This window comes from Piliocolobus tephrosceles, chromosome 5, assembly GCF_002776525.5.
Source record: "Piliocolobus tephrosceles isolate RC106 chromosome 5, ASM277652v3, whole genome shotgun sequence".
Taxonomy (NCBI): Eukaryota; Metazoa; Chordata; class Mammalia; order Primates; family Cercopithecidae; genus Piliocolobus; species Piliocolobus tephrosceles.
In genome coordinates, this window is record NC_045438.1 from 143,215,059 (window position 1) to 143,230,554 (window position 15,496).

The following is a 15,496-nucleotide window of genomic DNA, read 5'->3' on the forward strand; positions in this document are numbered from 1 at the left end:
ATCCTCCGCTTTCTGGGTTCAAGTGATTTTCTTGCCTCAGCCTCCCGAGGAGAGTAGCTGGGACTATAGGTGTGTGCCACCACATCGGGCTAATTTTTATATTTTTAGTAGAGACAGTGTTTCATCATGTTGGCCAGGCTGGTCGCAAACTCCTGACCTCAAATGATCCGCCAGCCTCGACCTCCCAAAGTGCTGGGATTACAGGTGTAAGCCACGACGCCCGACCCATTTTACTATAATTTTTATGCTACTCTACAGGCTCCTAGAATAGGTTCCCTAGGAAGCATACAGGTGACCAGGGCTTGGCCCCACTCACCTACAAGGAGCTCCTTCTCTAGGAGGATGATCAAGATGAGCTTCGATCGCCCTGCAACTAGCCCAGTGCCAGCCACATAGTAGGTGAGGGAAAACTCCTTTAGAAGGGTCAATTGAGCCAAGTCCTTTTATAAAATAATAAATACAAAATATGCTAGATATCAAAATGTGTTCAGTAAGTGCTATAGAAATTTGTAGGAGGGGGAGAGAGGAAGCACTAAAATGTGGAAAGATTCTTATATAAATTGACTCGGCAAATATGAGTTGAGCACTTACTATTTGCCAGAGGTTATAATGGTAAATTATGTAGCTGCTTCATGCAACCCTCATGGAGCAGTCTAGAGGAGAAAGAGAGCAAGACCAAGACAAAAAAAAAGCAACATCTTTTATAATTTAATCTTAGAAATGACATACCATCACTTCTGTTCTAATTTACTGGTCACATGGATCAACCCAGGTCAATGGAGGAAGGTAACACACAAGAATGTGAGTACCAAGAGCTGGGGATCATTGAGGACCATCTTAGAGAATGGCTAAAGAAGACAGAGAGGGAAAAAAATGGCTAATGGCTAATGTAGAGAAAGTAAAGGATCAATGATTAGAGTAGCTGGGAATCAGGAAGGTAAGATGACAAGTTGGGAAGTTAAGAAAAAAGTATTTCAAGAAGGGAGAAAGTGTTAACAGTGTCCTGTGCTGCTACAAAGTCAAATTTGATAAGGAATAGTAATGCATTACTTGAACTTGGCAATAAAGGAGGTATTGTTTTCTATGGAAAGATACAGTTTAGTAAAATGACAGAGAAGATAAAGTGCCATGGGTTGAAGCATGATCAGGAGATGGAAAAGATGAAGGGAAAAAGGGAATACACATGACTCTAGAATTCTGAGGGTGACAAAAAGGAGAGAAGTAGCCAAAGGCCTCCATAGAAGACTTTCTGTTAACCCTGGAAGATTTAATACTTACATTTATTTCTGCCACTTTCCAATGAGAGGAGAAGAATAAAACATACATCAAGTCTCTAATGTAAATTGTGTCGATATTATTACTTGCTCATTACTTGTAACAAATGTACCACACTGATGCAAAACAGTAATAGGGGACTCCGCCGGGGTAGGAAGCATATGGAAACTCTCTGTGCTTTCTGCTCAATTTTTCTGTAGACCTAAAACTATTCTTAAAAAAGAAGACTGCTCTTCCTCTCAATTCCATATTGAACTCAATTTGGAAAAGGCAAGTCTGGGCTCAAAATGGAGGCATATGATCCAAAGGAACCAGAGCACTTCAGAAAACTGTTTACTGGTGTTCTGAGCTTTGAGAATACAGACGATAGTTTAAGAGAACATTTTGAGAAATGGCACATACTCACAGACCGTGTCATAATGAGAGACTCCCAAACAACATGTTCCAGAGGCTTTGGTTTTGTGACTTACTCATGCGTTGAAGAGGTGGATACAGAGACATGTCCTCAACCACACAAGGCTGACAGGTGTGTACTGGAACCAAAGAAAGCTGTTTTTAGAGAGAATTCTATAAGGCCTGGTGCCCATCTAACTGTGAAGAAAATCTTTGTTTGTGATATCAAGGAAGACAGAGAAGAATATAATTTGAGAGAGTACTTTGAAAAGCATGGCAAGGCCAGGTGCAGTGGCTCACGTTTGTAATTCCAAATGTTTTGGGAGGCCAAAGTGGGTGGATTGCTTGAGTCCAGGAGTTTGGGACGGACCAGACTGGGCAACATAATGAAACCCCGTCTCTTCAAAAATTGCAAAAATTAGCCGCACATAGTGGCACGTGCTTGTGGTCCCGGCTACTTGGGGGGCTGAGGTGGGAGGATTACTTGAGCCTGGGAGGTAGAGGGTGCAGAGCCAAGATTGCACCACTACACTCCAGCCTGGGTGAAGAGTGAGACCCTGTCTCAAAAAAAGAAAAGAAGGAAAGTGAGAAAGAGAGAGAGAGAGAGAGGAAAGAAAAGTATGGCACTATTTAAACCATAGATGTTATGGAAGGCAGGCAGTGGAAAAAAGAGGGGATTTGCTTTTTTAAAATTTACTTTTATTTATTTTTTATTTTGAGAGAGGATCTCCCTTTGTCACTGAGGCTGGAGTGCAGTGACCTGGTCATAGCTCACTCAACCCCTTGGGCTCAAGCATCCTCCCACCTCAGCCTCCCAAGTAGCTGGGAGCAAAGACATGTGCCATTACACCCAGCTGATTTTTAAATTTTTTATAGAGATGGGGTCTCCTTATGTGGCTCAGGCTGGTCTCAAACTCCTGGGATCAAACGATCCTCCCACCTTGGCCCCTAAAGTGCTTGGGAGGCGTAAGCCACTGCACCTGGCCTTGCCATAACTTTTTAGGATCATAATACAGTTGATAAAGTTGTAATTGTCACAGAGGAAACTTTGGAGGCTGTGGAGGTAATTTTGGTGGAAAAGGAGGCTATGGTGGTGGAGGCGCTGGCAGCAGAGGTAGTTGTGGAGGAAGTGATGGTGAATATAATGGATTTGGAAGTGATGGTGGCATCTATGGTGGTGGTCCTGGTTATAGTAGAATAGGGGGCTATGGTGGTGGTGGACCAGGACATGAACACCAAGGTGGTGGATTTGGTGGCGTTGGTGGAGGATGTGATGGTTGCAATGAAGGATGAAATTTTGACAGTGGTAACTATGGTGGTGGTGGGAAGTATAATGATTTTGGAAATTATAGTGGACAACAGCAATCAAATTATGGACCCATGAAAGGAGGCTTTCTGGGTGGAAGAAGCTTGGGCAGTCCTTATGGTGACAGTTATGGATCTGGTGGTAGAAGTGGTGGATGTGATAGCAGAAGGTTCTAAAACAGCAAAAAAGGGCTTCAGTTCCTAGCAGGAGATAAAGTGAGGAGTTACCAGGAAAGCAGCAGGTTACTTTGAGACAGTCGTCTCAAATGCATTAGAGGAACTGGAAAAATCTGCCATAAAAGGAACAATTATCTGTAGTTAGAAAAGTTACTGCAGCTTAAATAGGAAACCCTTCTTGTTCAGGACTGTTATAGCCACAGTTTGCAATAAGTACAGCTCTTGATTAATGCAATGTAGTGTCAGTTAGATGTACATTCCTGATGTCTTTTATCTGTTGTAACTTTTTCTTTTTCTTTTCATTACATCAGGTGTATGACCCTGTAATTTGTGGTAGTGGTACCAGGAATAAAGAATTAAAGAGTTTTTTTTTTTTTTTTTAAGAGTTTTTAACTTTCCCAAAAAAAAGAAGCCTAATAATTTATACGAAAATGCATAAAGCGGCCAGGTGCGGTGGCTCACGCCTATAATCCCAGCACTTTGGGAGGCAGAGGTGGATGGATCACGAGGTCAGGAGTGCGAGACCTGCCTGACCAAGATGGTGAAACCCCATCTCTACTAAAAATACAAAAAAAAAAAAAAAAAAAAATTAGCCAGGCGTGGTGGTGGGCACCTGTAATCCCAGCTACTCTGGAGGCTGAGGTAGAGAACTGCTTGAACTTGGGAGGCAGAAGTTGCAGTGAGCCGAGATTGCACCACTGCACTCCAGCCTGGGTGACAGAGGGAGACTCCGTCTCAAAAAAAAAAAAAAAAAAAAAAAACAAAACAAAAAACAATGCATAAAGACACAAGGACAAAGAAAACAGGAGATGGTAGCGAATAAGAAAATTCAACATTTTGGAACTGAGAAAGCTAATATAGGAATGGTAGGTGACTTAGCAGACTATCGAAAGATAAACTCTCCAGGGAGAGAATGAATAAAAAGCAAGTTAATTTCTATAGCAGAATCCAAGAAAAATCTCAGGAACTAGATACACAAGTTATCTCTAAATGTGGAAGTACAGAATGAAGGAAGATTGGTAAAGAATGTAAAAGCTCTAGACACTCTATAGATTCCCTCCCCTACCTTACAAAGCCAGTCTACTGCACCCCCTGCACAGCTGCCTCAGATGGGAAGTTAAATCTTTGGAGAGGTTAAACCAAAAAAGACCTAGTCTTGGAACAGCAGAGGGTAAAAGTGAGAAGCCATACCATATGGAAAGGGAAACATTCCTAAATATAAACCCCTCAAAAATTCCTTCTCTGTTTAGTTATCAGAAGTCTAGCAGCAAGGCTTATAATCCCAGCCAGAGAATTGGCGAATTCCTCTCGTATGTTATTAATCATCTTTAAATGAAAAACCAATGAGATACTGACATACGGGGACTGGCTAGTGAATAGGTCAAGTCCCCACCTGTCCCCTTCAATTGAGACCCACCATTTGACAAACCCTGCCCATTCATGTAAAGCTTCAGATCAGCTTTGTTATGCCTCACTGTAAATATAGACATCAAAGGCACACTGACATTTGAGGAAAGCCTCTACCATGAAAGCCAGAGACCAAAACAAACAAACCCCAACAAGGGACATAGAAGAGCATGGAAGTGAATGAAAACTTCAAAAATCTGTAGTGAGAGAAATTCTGCCTATGGCTGCAATGTAATAACAAGGATTGGACATTCTCTCCCACCAAAACCCAGAAAAATATGCAGAACATAAAAAGCTCTTATTTTTTCAAACACTGGACATCAGGTAAGACAAGACTTTAATCAATAAAAGAAGTTGAAACAAACAAGGTGATCACTGTGATTGCCCCTGATTTCTTCCTGGAAATAACCACATTGTAGATGCAAAGAGGGGGATCCTAAACAGAGTCTACTGAGTCAAGGAGTTGTAGGGATCCGAGAGGCCAAGGGGGCTGAATGTTTCAAGGTAGAGTTCTAGGGAGGAGGGAGCTGTGCTGAAAAGAGCTCCAGAAATCTGCAGAGAGGTCTCTTTGAGTCTTTGCTGTGTACGTGGCCAGACAGGCGTAGGGTGAAACTCTGCAAGGGCAGGCAAAAACCACTAGAGAGTTGTAAGGTGAACTACTTCTAGAGCTTACACAGGGCAGAGAGATATTTGAGTTCTGACCAGTCCAAGTGGGAAGTTCTCTGTTCTCATTCTGGGCATCTAGTGGAGACTTTGAGAAGCTGGGAACAGAAGAGAAAATAAAATCCAAAGTAAACAGAAGAAAGAAAGTAATACAGGTCATAGCAGAAATCAATGAAATTGAAATTGGACCCATAATTTTTTAAAATTAGTAAAACTTAATCTAGGTCTTTGCAAAAAAAAAAATATTAAATTTTATGCAACGCTTGGTGGACTGATCAAGACAAAAAGAAGACACAAATGACCAATATTAGGAATCGGCGGGGGGACTTGATTACAAATATTAAAAGGGATAATATTGGAGCTATTATGAAGAACATTATGCCAATAAATTTGACAGGTTAAATGAAACCTACACATCCCTTGAAAGATAAAAATGTCAAAAGTGACTCAAGAAGAAATAGAAAAAATCTGAAAATCCCTATATTTACTAAAGAAATTTGAATTTCAAAATAAAAACCTTCCCATAAAGAAAAGGAAAAACAGTCACATCAATTATCTCTGTAGACACACACACACAAACAACCATAAGACAAAATTCAACATCCATTCAAAATAAAAACTCTCATTAACTAGGAATAGAGGATAATTTCCTCAAATTAATAAATTGAATCTATGAAAAAACCTATAACTAATGTTATATTAAATGGTGAAAGCATTTAGTCCCCCTTATGCTTCCCCCCTTAAATCAGAACCAAGATAAGAGTAGCTACTTTTCCTATTTATACTCAATATTATGCTAGAAGTCTTAGCCACTCTAATAAGGCAAGAATAAGAAACGAAAGACATAATGGGCAGAAAAGAAGAAAAGCCTGTCTTATTTGAAGATGGCATGACTGTATACATAGAAAATCCTAAGCAGTCCAGGCACGGTGGCTCAGGCCTGTAATCCCAGCACTTTGGGAGGCCGAGGCAGGTGGATCATGAGGTTAGGAGATCAAGACCATCCTGGCTAACACGGTGAGACCACGTCTCTACCAAAAATACAAAAAGTTAGCCGGGCGTGTTGGCAGGCGCCTGTAGTCCCAGCTACTCGGGAGACTGAGGCAGGAGAATGGCGTGAACGCGGGAGGCGGAGCTTGCAGTGAGCCGAGATCGCGCCACTGCACTCCAGGCTGGGCAACAGAACAAGACTCCATCTCAAAAAAAGAAAGAAAAGAAAATCCTAAGCAAACTACCAAAAAAGCTACTAGAAATAATAAATGAGTCTAGCAAAGTTGCAGGACACAGGTCAATACACAATGAATTGGATTTTCACATACCAGCAATGAAAAATTGGTAACTGAAATTTTTAAAAAATCATTTATAGTGACATCAAAGTATTTAATAAGCAGGGATGAATTTAATAAAATAGACGCAAGACATGTACAGTGAAAGCTACAAAACATTGCCAAGACAATGTAATGAAGAGCTAAATAATTCTACAACATATCAATTTCCATGGATTGGAAGACTCAGTCAATATGGTTAAGTTACCAATTCTTAAATTGAACTACAGACATTAATGAAATCCCAGTAAAAATAATAAGGAGGATTTTCTGTGGAAATTAACAGGATAATTCTAAAATTCCTATGAAAATCCAAAGGATCCAGCCTGGGTAATGTAGTTGGACCCCCTCTCTACAAAAAATTTTTTTAAAGAATACCCAGGCATGGTGGTGTGCACCTGTAGTCCCAGCTACTCAGGAGACTAACGTGGGTGGATTGCTTGAGCCCAGGAGGTTGAGACTGCATTGAGCCAGGATCATGTTGTTGCACTTCAGCCTGGGTGACAAAGTAAGACCCTGTCTCAAAAACAAATAAACATTGTATTTGTGAGAGGTGTCATATTGTTTAAAACAAGAAAAGAAAAGAAAAGAAAAACAAATAGAAGAATAGAAAATCCAAAGGAGTTAAAATAGTCGAAGCAATTTTGAAGAAGAACAAAGTTATAGAACTTATACTACCTAAATTTGAGACTTACTATAAAGCTGTTACAATTAAGATACATGATATTGGGGTGGGGCACAGTGGCTAACATCTGTAATTCTGAGGTAGGAGGATCTCTTGAGTCCAGGAGTTTGAGACCAGCTAGGGGAACATAGTGAGACCTCATCTCTATAAAATAAAAAAAGAAAGATAGTGACATTGGCATTTTATTGTATGTATGTATCTATGTATGTATCAAGACAGGGTCTTACTCTATCACCCAGGCTACAGTACAGGGATGCCTTCGTAGCTCACTGCAGCCACCTGGGTTTAAGTGATCCTCCTGCTTCAGGCTGCCAAGCAGCAAAAATCACAGGTGTGTGCTACCATGCCTGGCTAATGATTTTTATTTTTATTTTTTGTAGAGACAAGATCTCGTTGTGTTGCCCAGGCTGGTCTCAAATTCCTCAAATTCCTCAAGTGATCCTCCTACCAAAGCCTCCCAAAGTGTAGGGATTTATAGGTGTGAGCCACTGCACCCAGCAAGAGAACAGATTTATAGATCAGCAGAACAGAATAGAAAGTACAGAAACAGTACCACACATACTTGGTCTATTGATTTTTTACAAGGGTACCAAGGTAATTCAATGAGAAGGAGTAGTCTCTTCAACAAATGGTGCTGAAGTAACTGATTATCCATATGGAAAACAATGATCTTTGACCTTTCCCTCATGCCATAACAAATATTAACTCTAAATGAATCAAAAGCTATACATAAAGTTTAAAGCTATAGATCTTCTAGATAACAACGTAGTAGAAAGTCTTCATAGTTTGGGGTACACAAAATTTTATTGGATTGCATTCATAAAGCACAAGTCATAAAAGAAAAAAAACTGATAAACTGAACTCCATCAAAATTAAAAACTGCTTCCCCTTGAATTACACTGTTAAGAAAAGGGAAAAGGAACACATTTTCTCAATAACATATATTTGACAAAGGATGGGTGTGGAATATACAAGGAATTCTTATGACTCAATGATAACAATGAGCAAAACATTTAAACAGGCATTTCACCAAAGAAAATATACGGATGACCAATGAGAATATGAGAAGGGGCTCAATACCATTAATCATCATAGAAATGTTAATTAAAATCATATTGAGTTTGAAAGGCTGAGGTGAGCAAATCACTTGAGCATAATCAGGAGTTCCAGACCAGCCTGGGCAACATGGCCAAACCCCATCTCTACAAAAAATTAAAAACTTAGCCAGGTGTGGTGTTGCTTACCTGTAGTTTCAGCTATTTGGGAGGCTGAGGTGGGAGGACTGCTTGCGCCTGGGTGGCAGAGGTTGCAGTGAGCCAAGACTGCTCCACTGCAGTCCAGCCTGGACGACAGAGGGACACCACGTCTCAAAAAAAAAAAAAAAAAAAAAAAAACACTGGGTGTGGTGTGTGCTTGGGGTCCTAGTTACTTGGGAGACTGAGGTAGAAGGATGGGTTGAGCCCAAGAGTTTGAGGCTGCAGTGAGCTACGATTGGGCCACTGCACTCCAGTTTGGGTGACAGAGGAGAGCATGTACCAAAATAAACCAATCAAACAACAACAAAAAAACTAAACCATATTGAGGTACCACCACATCCACCAAAATGGCTAAAATTTAAAAGGCTGACAATATTAAGAGTTGATGAAAATGTAGAGTAAGTGGAACTCCCATGCAATTGATGGTAGGAACGTAAAATAATACAATTACTTTGGAAATATGTTGGCAGTTTTTTACAAAGTTAAGCAGATAATTAACATACAACTTTGCTATTTGCCTCTATATATTTACCTAAGTGAAATAAAAAAAACATATGTTCCCACCAAGACTTATGTATGAATGTTTACAGTACTTTTATTTGTAATAGACGAAAACTAGACTGAAGTAAAATGCACACAGCAGATAAATGGATAAACACATTTAGCATATTCATACATTAAAATAAATACTTGGTGGGGCATGGTGGCTCACACCTGTAATCCCAGCACTTCGGGAGACTGAGGTGAGCAGATCTCTTTAGCCCAGGAGTTCAAGACCAACCTGGGGAACATGGCAAAACCCTGTCTCTACAAAAAATAAAAGTTAAGCCGTGCGCAGTGGCTCACGCCTGTAATCCCAGCACTTTGGGAGGCCGAGGCGGGCGGATCACAAGATCAGGAGATCAAGACCATCCTGGCTAACACGATGAAACCCCGTCTCTACTAAAAATACAAAAATTAGCCCGGTATGGTGGCAGGCGCTTGTAGTCCCAGCAATTCGGGAGGCTGAGGCAGGAGAATGGCGTGAACCTGGGAGGCGGAGCTTTCAGTGAGCCGAGATAGCGCAACCGCACTCCAACCTGGGCGACAGAGCGAGACTCTGTCTAAAACAAAATAAAAATAAAAAATAAAAAATCAGCTGGGCATGGTGATGGGTGCCTGTAGTCCTAGCTAGCTACCTGGGAAGCTAAGGTGGAAGAATCACCTGAGTCCAGAAGGTCGAAGCTACAGTGAGCCATGATCCCACCACTGAACTCCTGCCTGGGTCACAGAGTGAGATCACAGAGTGAGATCACAGAGATTTTTTATCAAAAAAATAAATAAAATAAAGAGAGAGAAATACTCAGCAATAAAACGAAATGAACTGATAATATATATGGCAATATGGATGAATCTCAAAAATATTATGCTAAGAAAAAGAAATCTAGACACAAAAGATTATGTACTTGTGGTAACAGGAGGCATACATTTGTCTAACCTCAGATTCCATGGGGATTCTATTTTTGCGATTCAGAAAAGATAAAATAACTCTCAGAATTTTATATGTATTACCAGAAATGTTTATTTCTGGAGGTTATTGGGAAGAATCTGCTTTCTACCTCATTCAGGATGTCAACAGAATTTAGTTCCTTGTGATTATGGAACTGAAATCTGTGTTTCCTTGCTGCTGTCACTCAGGGCCCATTCTCAGCTCCTAGGGCCAGCTTACTTTCCTGGACATGTGGCCCCTTTTCATTTTCAAAGTGAGCAAAGCTAGAATCTCTCTTGCATCAAATTCCTCTCATGCTTGTAACCTCTTTCACCAGAAAGAGACTTGTCCTTTTTGAGGATTCACCTAGACAGGTCAGGACTGCCAAGTATAGTCTCTCTTTCCCTTTTTTATTTTTATTTTTATTTATTTATTTATTTTTTGAGACAGGGTCTCACTCTGGTTGCCCAGGCTGGAGTGCAGTGGTGCAATCTTGGCTCATGGCAGCCTCAACCTCCCAGGTTCAAGTGATTCTCCCATCTCAGCCTCCTGAGTAGCTGGGATTACAGGCGCACACCACCATGCCCAGCTAACAGTTTTGTATTTTTGGTAGAGACAGGGTTTCACTACATTGCTCGGGCTGGTCTCAAACTCCTAGACTCAAGAAATCCGCCTGCCTTGGCTTCCCAGAGTGCGGGATTGCAGGCGTGAGCCACCGCACCCAGCTAATCTCTCTCTCTTTATTTATTTATTTATTATACTTTAAGTTCTGGGATACATGTGCAGAACGTGCAGGTTTGTTACACAGGTATACAAGTGCCATGGTTATTTGCTGCACCCATCAACCTGTCATCTAGGCTTTAAGCCCTGCATGCATTAAGTATTTGTCCTAATGCTCTCCTTCCCTTTCCCCCTCACCCTAGTCCCTCTTTCTTAAAGTCACATGTACTATATATAACACAACCTAATAATGAAAGATCCCACCATATTTACAGGTCCCTTCCATGCTCTAGGGGAGGAAATATACCACAATCTGCTACCACAATAAAGTTGGCATAAAACAGAGAGAGAAAAAATTAAGAGAAATTTCAGCAAATCATTGTATTGTGGATACTGAATGATGGGCTATACATGTTTTTGTTCAGTTTTACTGAACTTTGGTGTGTGTATGTGTGTGTGTTGTATTTTCAGCGTATTGATCAATCACAAAAAGAATATTAAACTACTTTTGTTGCAAATGTAATTATTTTTCACATTCCTTTTCTACTTTATTAATATCTATATACTCAGGATTAACCTTTGTTGCTTGCTTCTCTCCTCTGGAACCTGATATCTGGGGCAATTTTAGGAAGTAATTTCTGAAGTGGGGGCAATAAATAAGTCAAGCTAAAAAAAAGAAAATAGCAGTTTGAGAAATCTTTCCAAATTTTCTGTTTAAAAAATCTAGCCACATAAGAAGTGAAAATGACAATAATAGCCATCAATGATGTAAGCCACTGACGCATTTCATCAGCATTGCTTACCTTCTGTTTTCCCCTTGTTTAGTGTCATCACATGAATTGTCATAGAAATAAGATGATTATTGTTCAGTTGCTCATTAGTTCAGGCTGTGGAGATCTCCTAAAAAGGATAACTTATCTTGTGAGATCTCACTATTTGTTACTAGAGAAAAATGTGGGATGTTTTGGATTGCAAATGGAAAGTTTTCCTCTTTAACTGAACTCTTGAGATTGTAGTGAAATCATCCATGCCCTGAAGCATCATAATCGTTCCCATATGGACGAATTCATTCAAGAAACAGTTATATTTGCATATATAGATTATCCCTAGAAATACTTTGTCCCTGTTTTGGGAATCTTTGCTGTTCAAACAGCTCTCAAGGGTATATAAGAGGATTTTACTCCTCCTACCCACCTCCCCATTACAACTCAGTTCCCTAGTGTTTTCCTCCAAATATTTTTAAGAAGTGAGGTAAGCTGGCTCTGAGGCTTCTAAATTCTGAATTCTGGCTCATTTTCACTGAGTCATTCCGGAGGTCCTAGCCTTGAAACAACTTCTCTTTTGTTCCAATAAACAATAAGCTTAAGAAAAAAGGTTAACTGTCTAATAGTCCCATGATTCCCTTGGCTATCTAGCTAGCAATCTGTTTGCAAATCTGCTACATCTTTGATGAATAGGAAATTTACAAATAATTCACGATTATGTTGAGTTAGTGCAGGTAGGGAGTTATCAGACAGCCAAGTTACTTTAAAAGTGACCTGTTGGAAAAGTAGTAATTTAAAAACCTGCTCAGTTTTTAGCTTTTATTTCTGGTGATTACCTTAATATTGTATTGCACCCTTTGTTATCTTTTCAGGTATTTAGATTTTCTTTTCCTTTATTGCTGATATTGTTATTGCTCTATGAAGCAATACAACAATTAGCCATCTGCTTCTCTTCCTCTTTTGGACAATTGACATTTTGTCAAATGGCAAAAAAACAGTATCAACCATACTAACATTTATGTTAGTATGTAATAAGTAATAAGTAATAACTAACATTTATGAACCCTTCCTTCATGTTGAAGACAAAGCACTTTAAGTGTTTTATCTCATGTAACTCTCAAGACAACTTAAGAGGTAGGTGCATTTATTATCTCTAGTATTTAAATAGGGAAGCTTCACCCCACACGGGTTAGATAACTGTCCCTAAGTCACACATGGACACCACAGAGTAGTTCTGATTACGGGTTGTGGTGCTTCTATACATTCCTAATCTAAAATGCCAGTAAAGAAGTGACTGCTACTGCCATCTGCTGGTAACTAGCAGAGTTGCTAGCTACTTTTGCTCATGCTGCAACTAAAAATCTGTACAAATTAGTGTTTGCAATGAGAGCTCTCTTCTGATATACGTTGGTGTCTCATGATGCCATCTATACTGCTTGTGTTTAGAACAGTCCCTGACACACAGTAGGCACTCAGTGTTTATGGAATGAACAAATGGAGATCCCAGGAGAGTTTTTGTTGGTAAAACTTCTCAAGTTGTCCTGAAAGAACATAGATGCTGTCTCCACACAAAGCAATGGTGGTGTCTTTCTTCCCTTTTTACTTGAGATGGAGTCTTGCTCTGTTGTCCAGGCTGGAGTGAAGTGGCATGATCTTGGTTCATTGCAACCTCCACCTCCTGGGTTCAAGTGATTCTTCTGTCTCAGCCTACCAAGTAGCTGGAATTACAGGTGTGTGCCACCACACCTGGCTAATTTTTATATTTTTGATAGAGACGGGATTTCACCATGTTGGGCAGGCTGATCTTGAACTCCTGACCTCAGGTGATCCACCCACCTCAGCCTCCCAAAATGCTGGGATCCCAAAGTATTGGGATTATAGGCATGAGCCACCACTCACGGCCTATGATGCTGTTTTTCAAGTATTTGCTTCGTTCACTGTGCTGTCTCTGCATTTACAATATCCTTTGCATTTCCTTGCTATAACCTAGTTTACAAGTGGAGTCTCACTGGTGTTTAAATCTAACTTTATCGGTTACATTGTATAGGTTTTAGAAGGAATCCTAGTTTCAGAACTGAAAAAGACCTGAAAAATCCTGGCTAGTGTTTCCCAAGCCCTGTTTCAAAAGACGGTGATTTTTAAAAAGTGTTTAATAGACAAATAAGTTTCAGAAACAGTACATTAGATAAATTTCCCTTTTTTTTTCACTGTAGAACTTCTCAGAGTATTTAACATGCTACTGTGCATTAGAAGTCTTTGAGAAGGGTTATACATAAAACCGTATTTGGCAGCTTGGGCTGCCATAAAAAAATACCATGGGCTAGGGGCTTAAACAAGAAAAATTGATTTTCTTACAGTCTGAAGGTTGGAAGTTCAAGATCAAGGTGCTGACCAGTTAGGTTTCCGGTGAAGGCTCTCTTCCTGTCTTGCGCATACCTGCCTTCTTGTTTTGTCTTCACAGGGTCCTTCCTTGGAGGATGGTCTTGGAGAGAGTGAGAGGTGCTCTTCTTATGTCTCTTCTATTAATGACACTGATCCAATTGGATCAGTTCTGCACCCTTATGACCTAATTCAACCTTAAATATTTCCTTAGAGGCCCCATCTCCAAATACAGCCACACAGGAGGTGAGGGCTTCAAAATATGAATTTCGGGGGACACAAACATTCAGTCCACTTCCCAAATAGTACTTGATCACAGATTCTTTCTCGTTTAGCTCCTATTAACATCCTAAGGGACATTAGTGTTTTGTGGAACTCACTTGGAAATTTCCAGTATACCAAACTCCAGTGACTACAGATGGAGCCCAGTGAGAATAATTTTCCTAATATCATACAGCTAGTTATTGGCAGAGCTAGAACTCTCACTTTAAGTCTTGTTTTCATGATATCATGCTTGTTCTATTTTATTTCTCCATATGAAAATAAACACTAGTACTGCCTTTCAGAACTTTACAGTTATAAAGGGGATATGAATTCACATTTATTGAGTGCTACTATGTGACTTTTCTACCCTCCCCCATGCTAAATGGGTTAAACATTCCAGACTTTATGACTGTTGCATTTCACATCATGATTTAATAAATGCTTAAATGACAGTCTCTATGGGATGAGTCAGTGAGAGGCTGCCTGAGAGGTACATCTTGCTGATTTTCTATGTGTCAGGCACACAGAAAATGTTTTTTTCTTTTTCTGAAACGGCGTCTCGCTGTGTCGCCCAGGCTGGAGTGGAGTGATGCTATCTTGGTTCACTGCAACCTCCGCCTCCTGGGTTCAAGCAGTTCTCCTGCCTCAGCCTCCCAAGTAGCTGGGACTACAGGCACCTGCCACCACATCTGGCTAATTTTTTTTTTGTATTTTCAGTAGAGATGGGGTTTCACTGTGTTGGTCTAGAACTCCCGACCTCATGATCCGCCCGCCTCGGCCTCCCAAAGTGCTGGGATTACAGGCATGAGCCACCGCACCTGGCAGCCCTTTTTTCTTTTTAAAAACATTTTAATCTTTTAAAAACTTTTAAACTGACAAATAATAATTGTACATATTCATGGGGGTATATGGTGATGTTTTGAAACATAATGTATGGTGATCAGATCAGGGTAATTAGCATATCTATCATCTGAAACAATGATCATTTCTTGAGTTGGGAACATTCCGTATCCTCTTCCTCCTCTAGCTATTTGAAACTAAATATTACCTACAGTGGTATAGAACAACAGAAGTTATTCCTTCTATCTACCTGTAATTTTGTCCATTAACAAATCTCTCCTTGTCCTGCCCCTGACCCGCCCTTCCGTTGACCCTCCCCAGCCTCTGGTATCCTCTGTCCTACTTTTTACTTCTATGAGCTTAACATTTTTTTTTTTTTTTTTTTTTTTTTTTTAGCTTCCACATATGTGTGAGAACATGTGGTGTTTAACTTTCTGTTCCTGGCTTATTTCACTTAACATAACGTCCTCCAGTTCCAGCTGTGCTCACATTGGCCTTATTTTAATGCTCTAGAAAGTTATATTGTTTACTGCCACAGACTTTATGATGCCGTGTTGTTTTCTACTCTTCCTTTT

The 15,496-nt window shown here is 40.1% G+C and overlaps 1 pseudogene; it reads left to right on the forward strand.

Moving 5' to 3' along the window:
* The first annotated feature begins 1,562 nt into the window (after nucleotides 1-1,562).
* LOC111541145 lies at nucleotides 1,563-3,501 on the forward strand (annotated as a pseudogene).
* The last annotated feature ends 11,995 nt before the right edge of the window (nucleotides 3,502-15,496 follow it).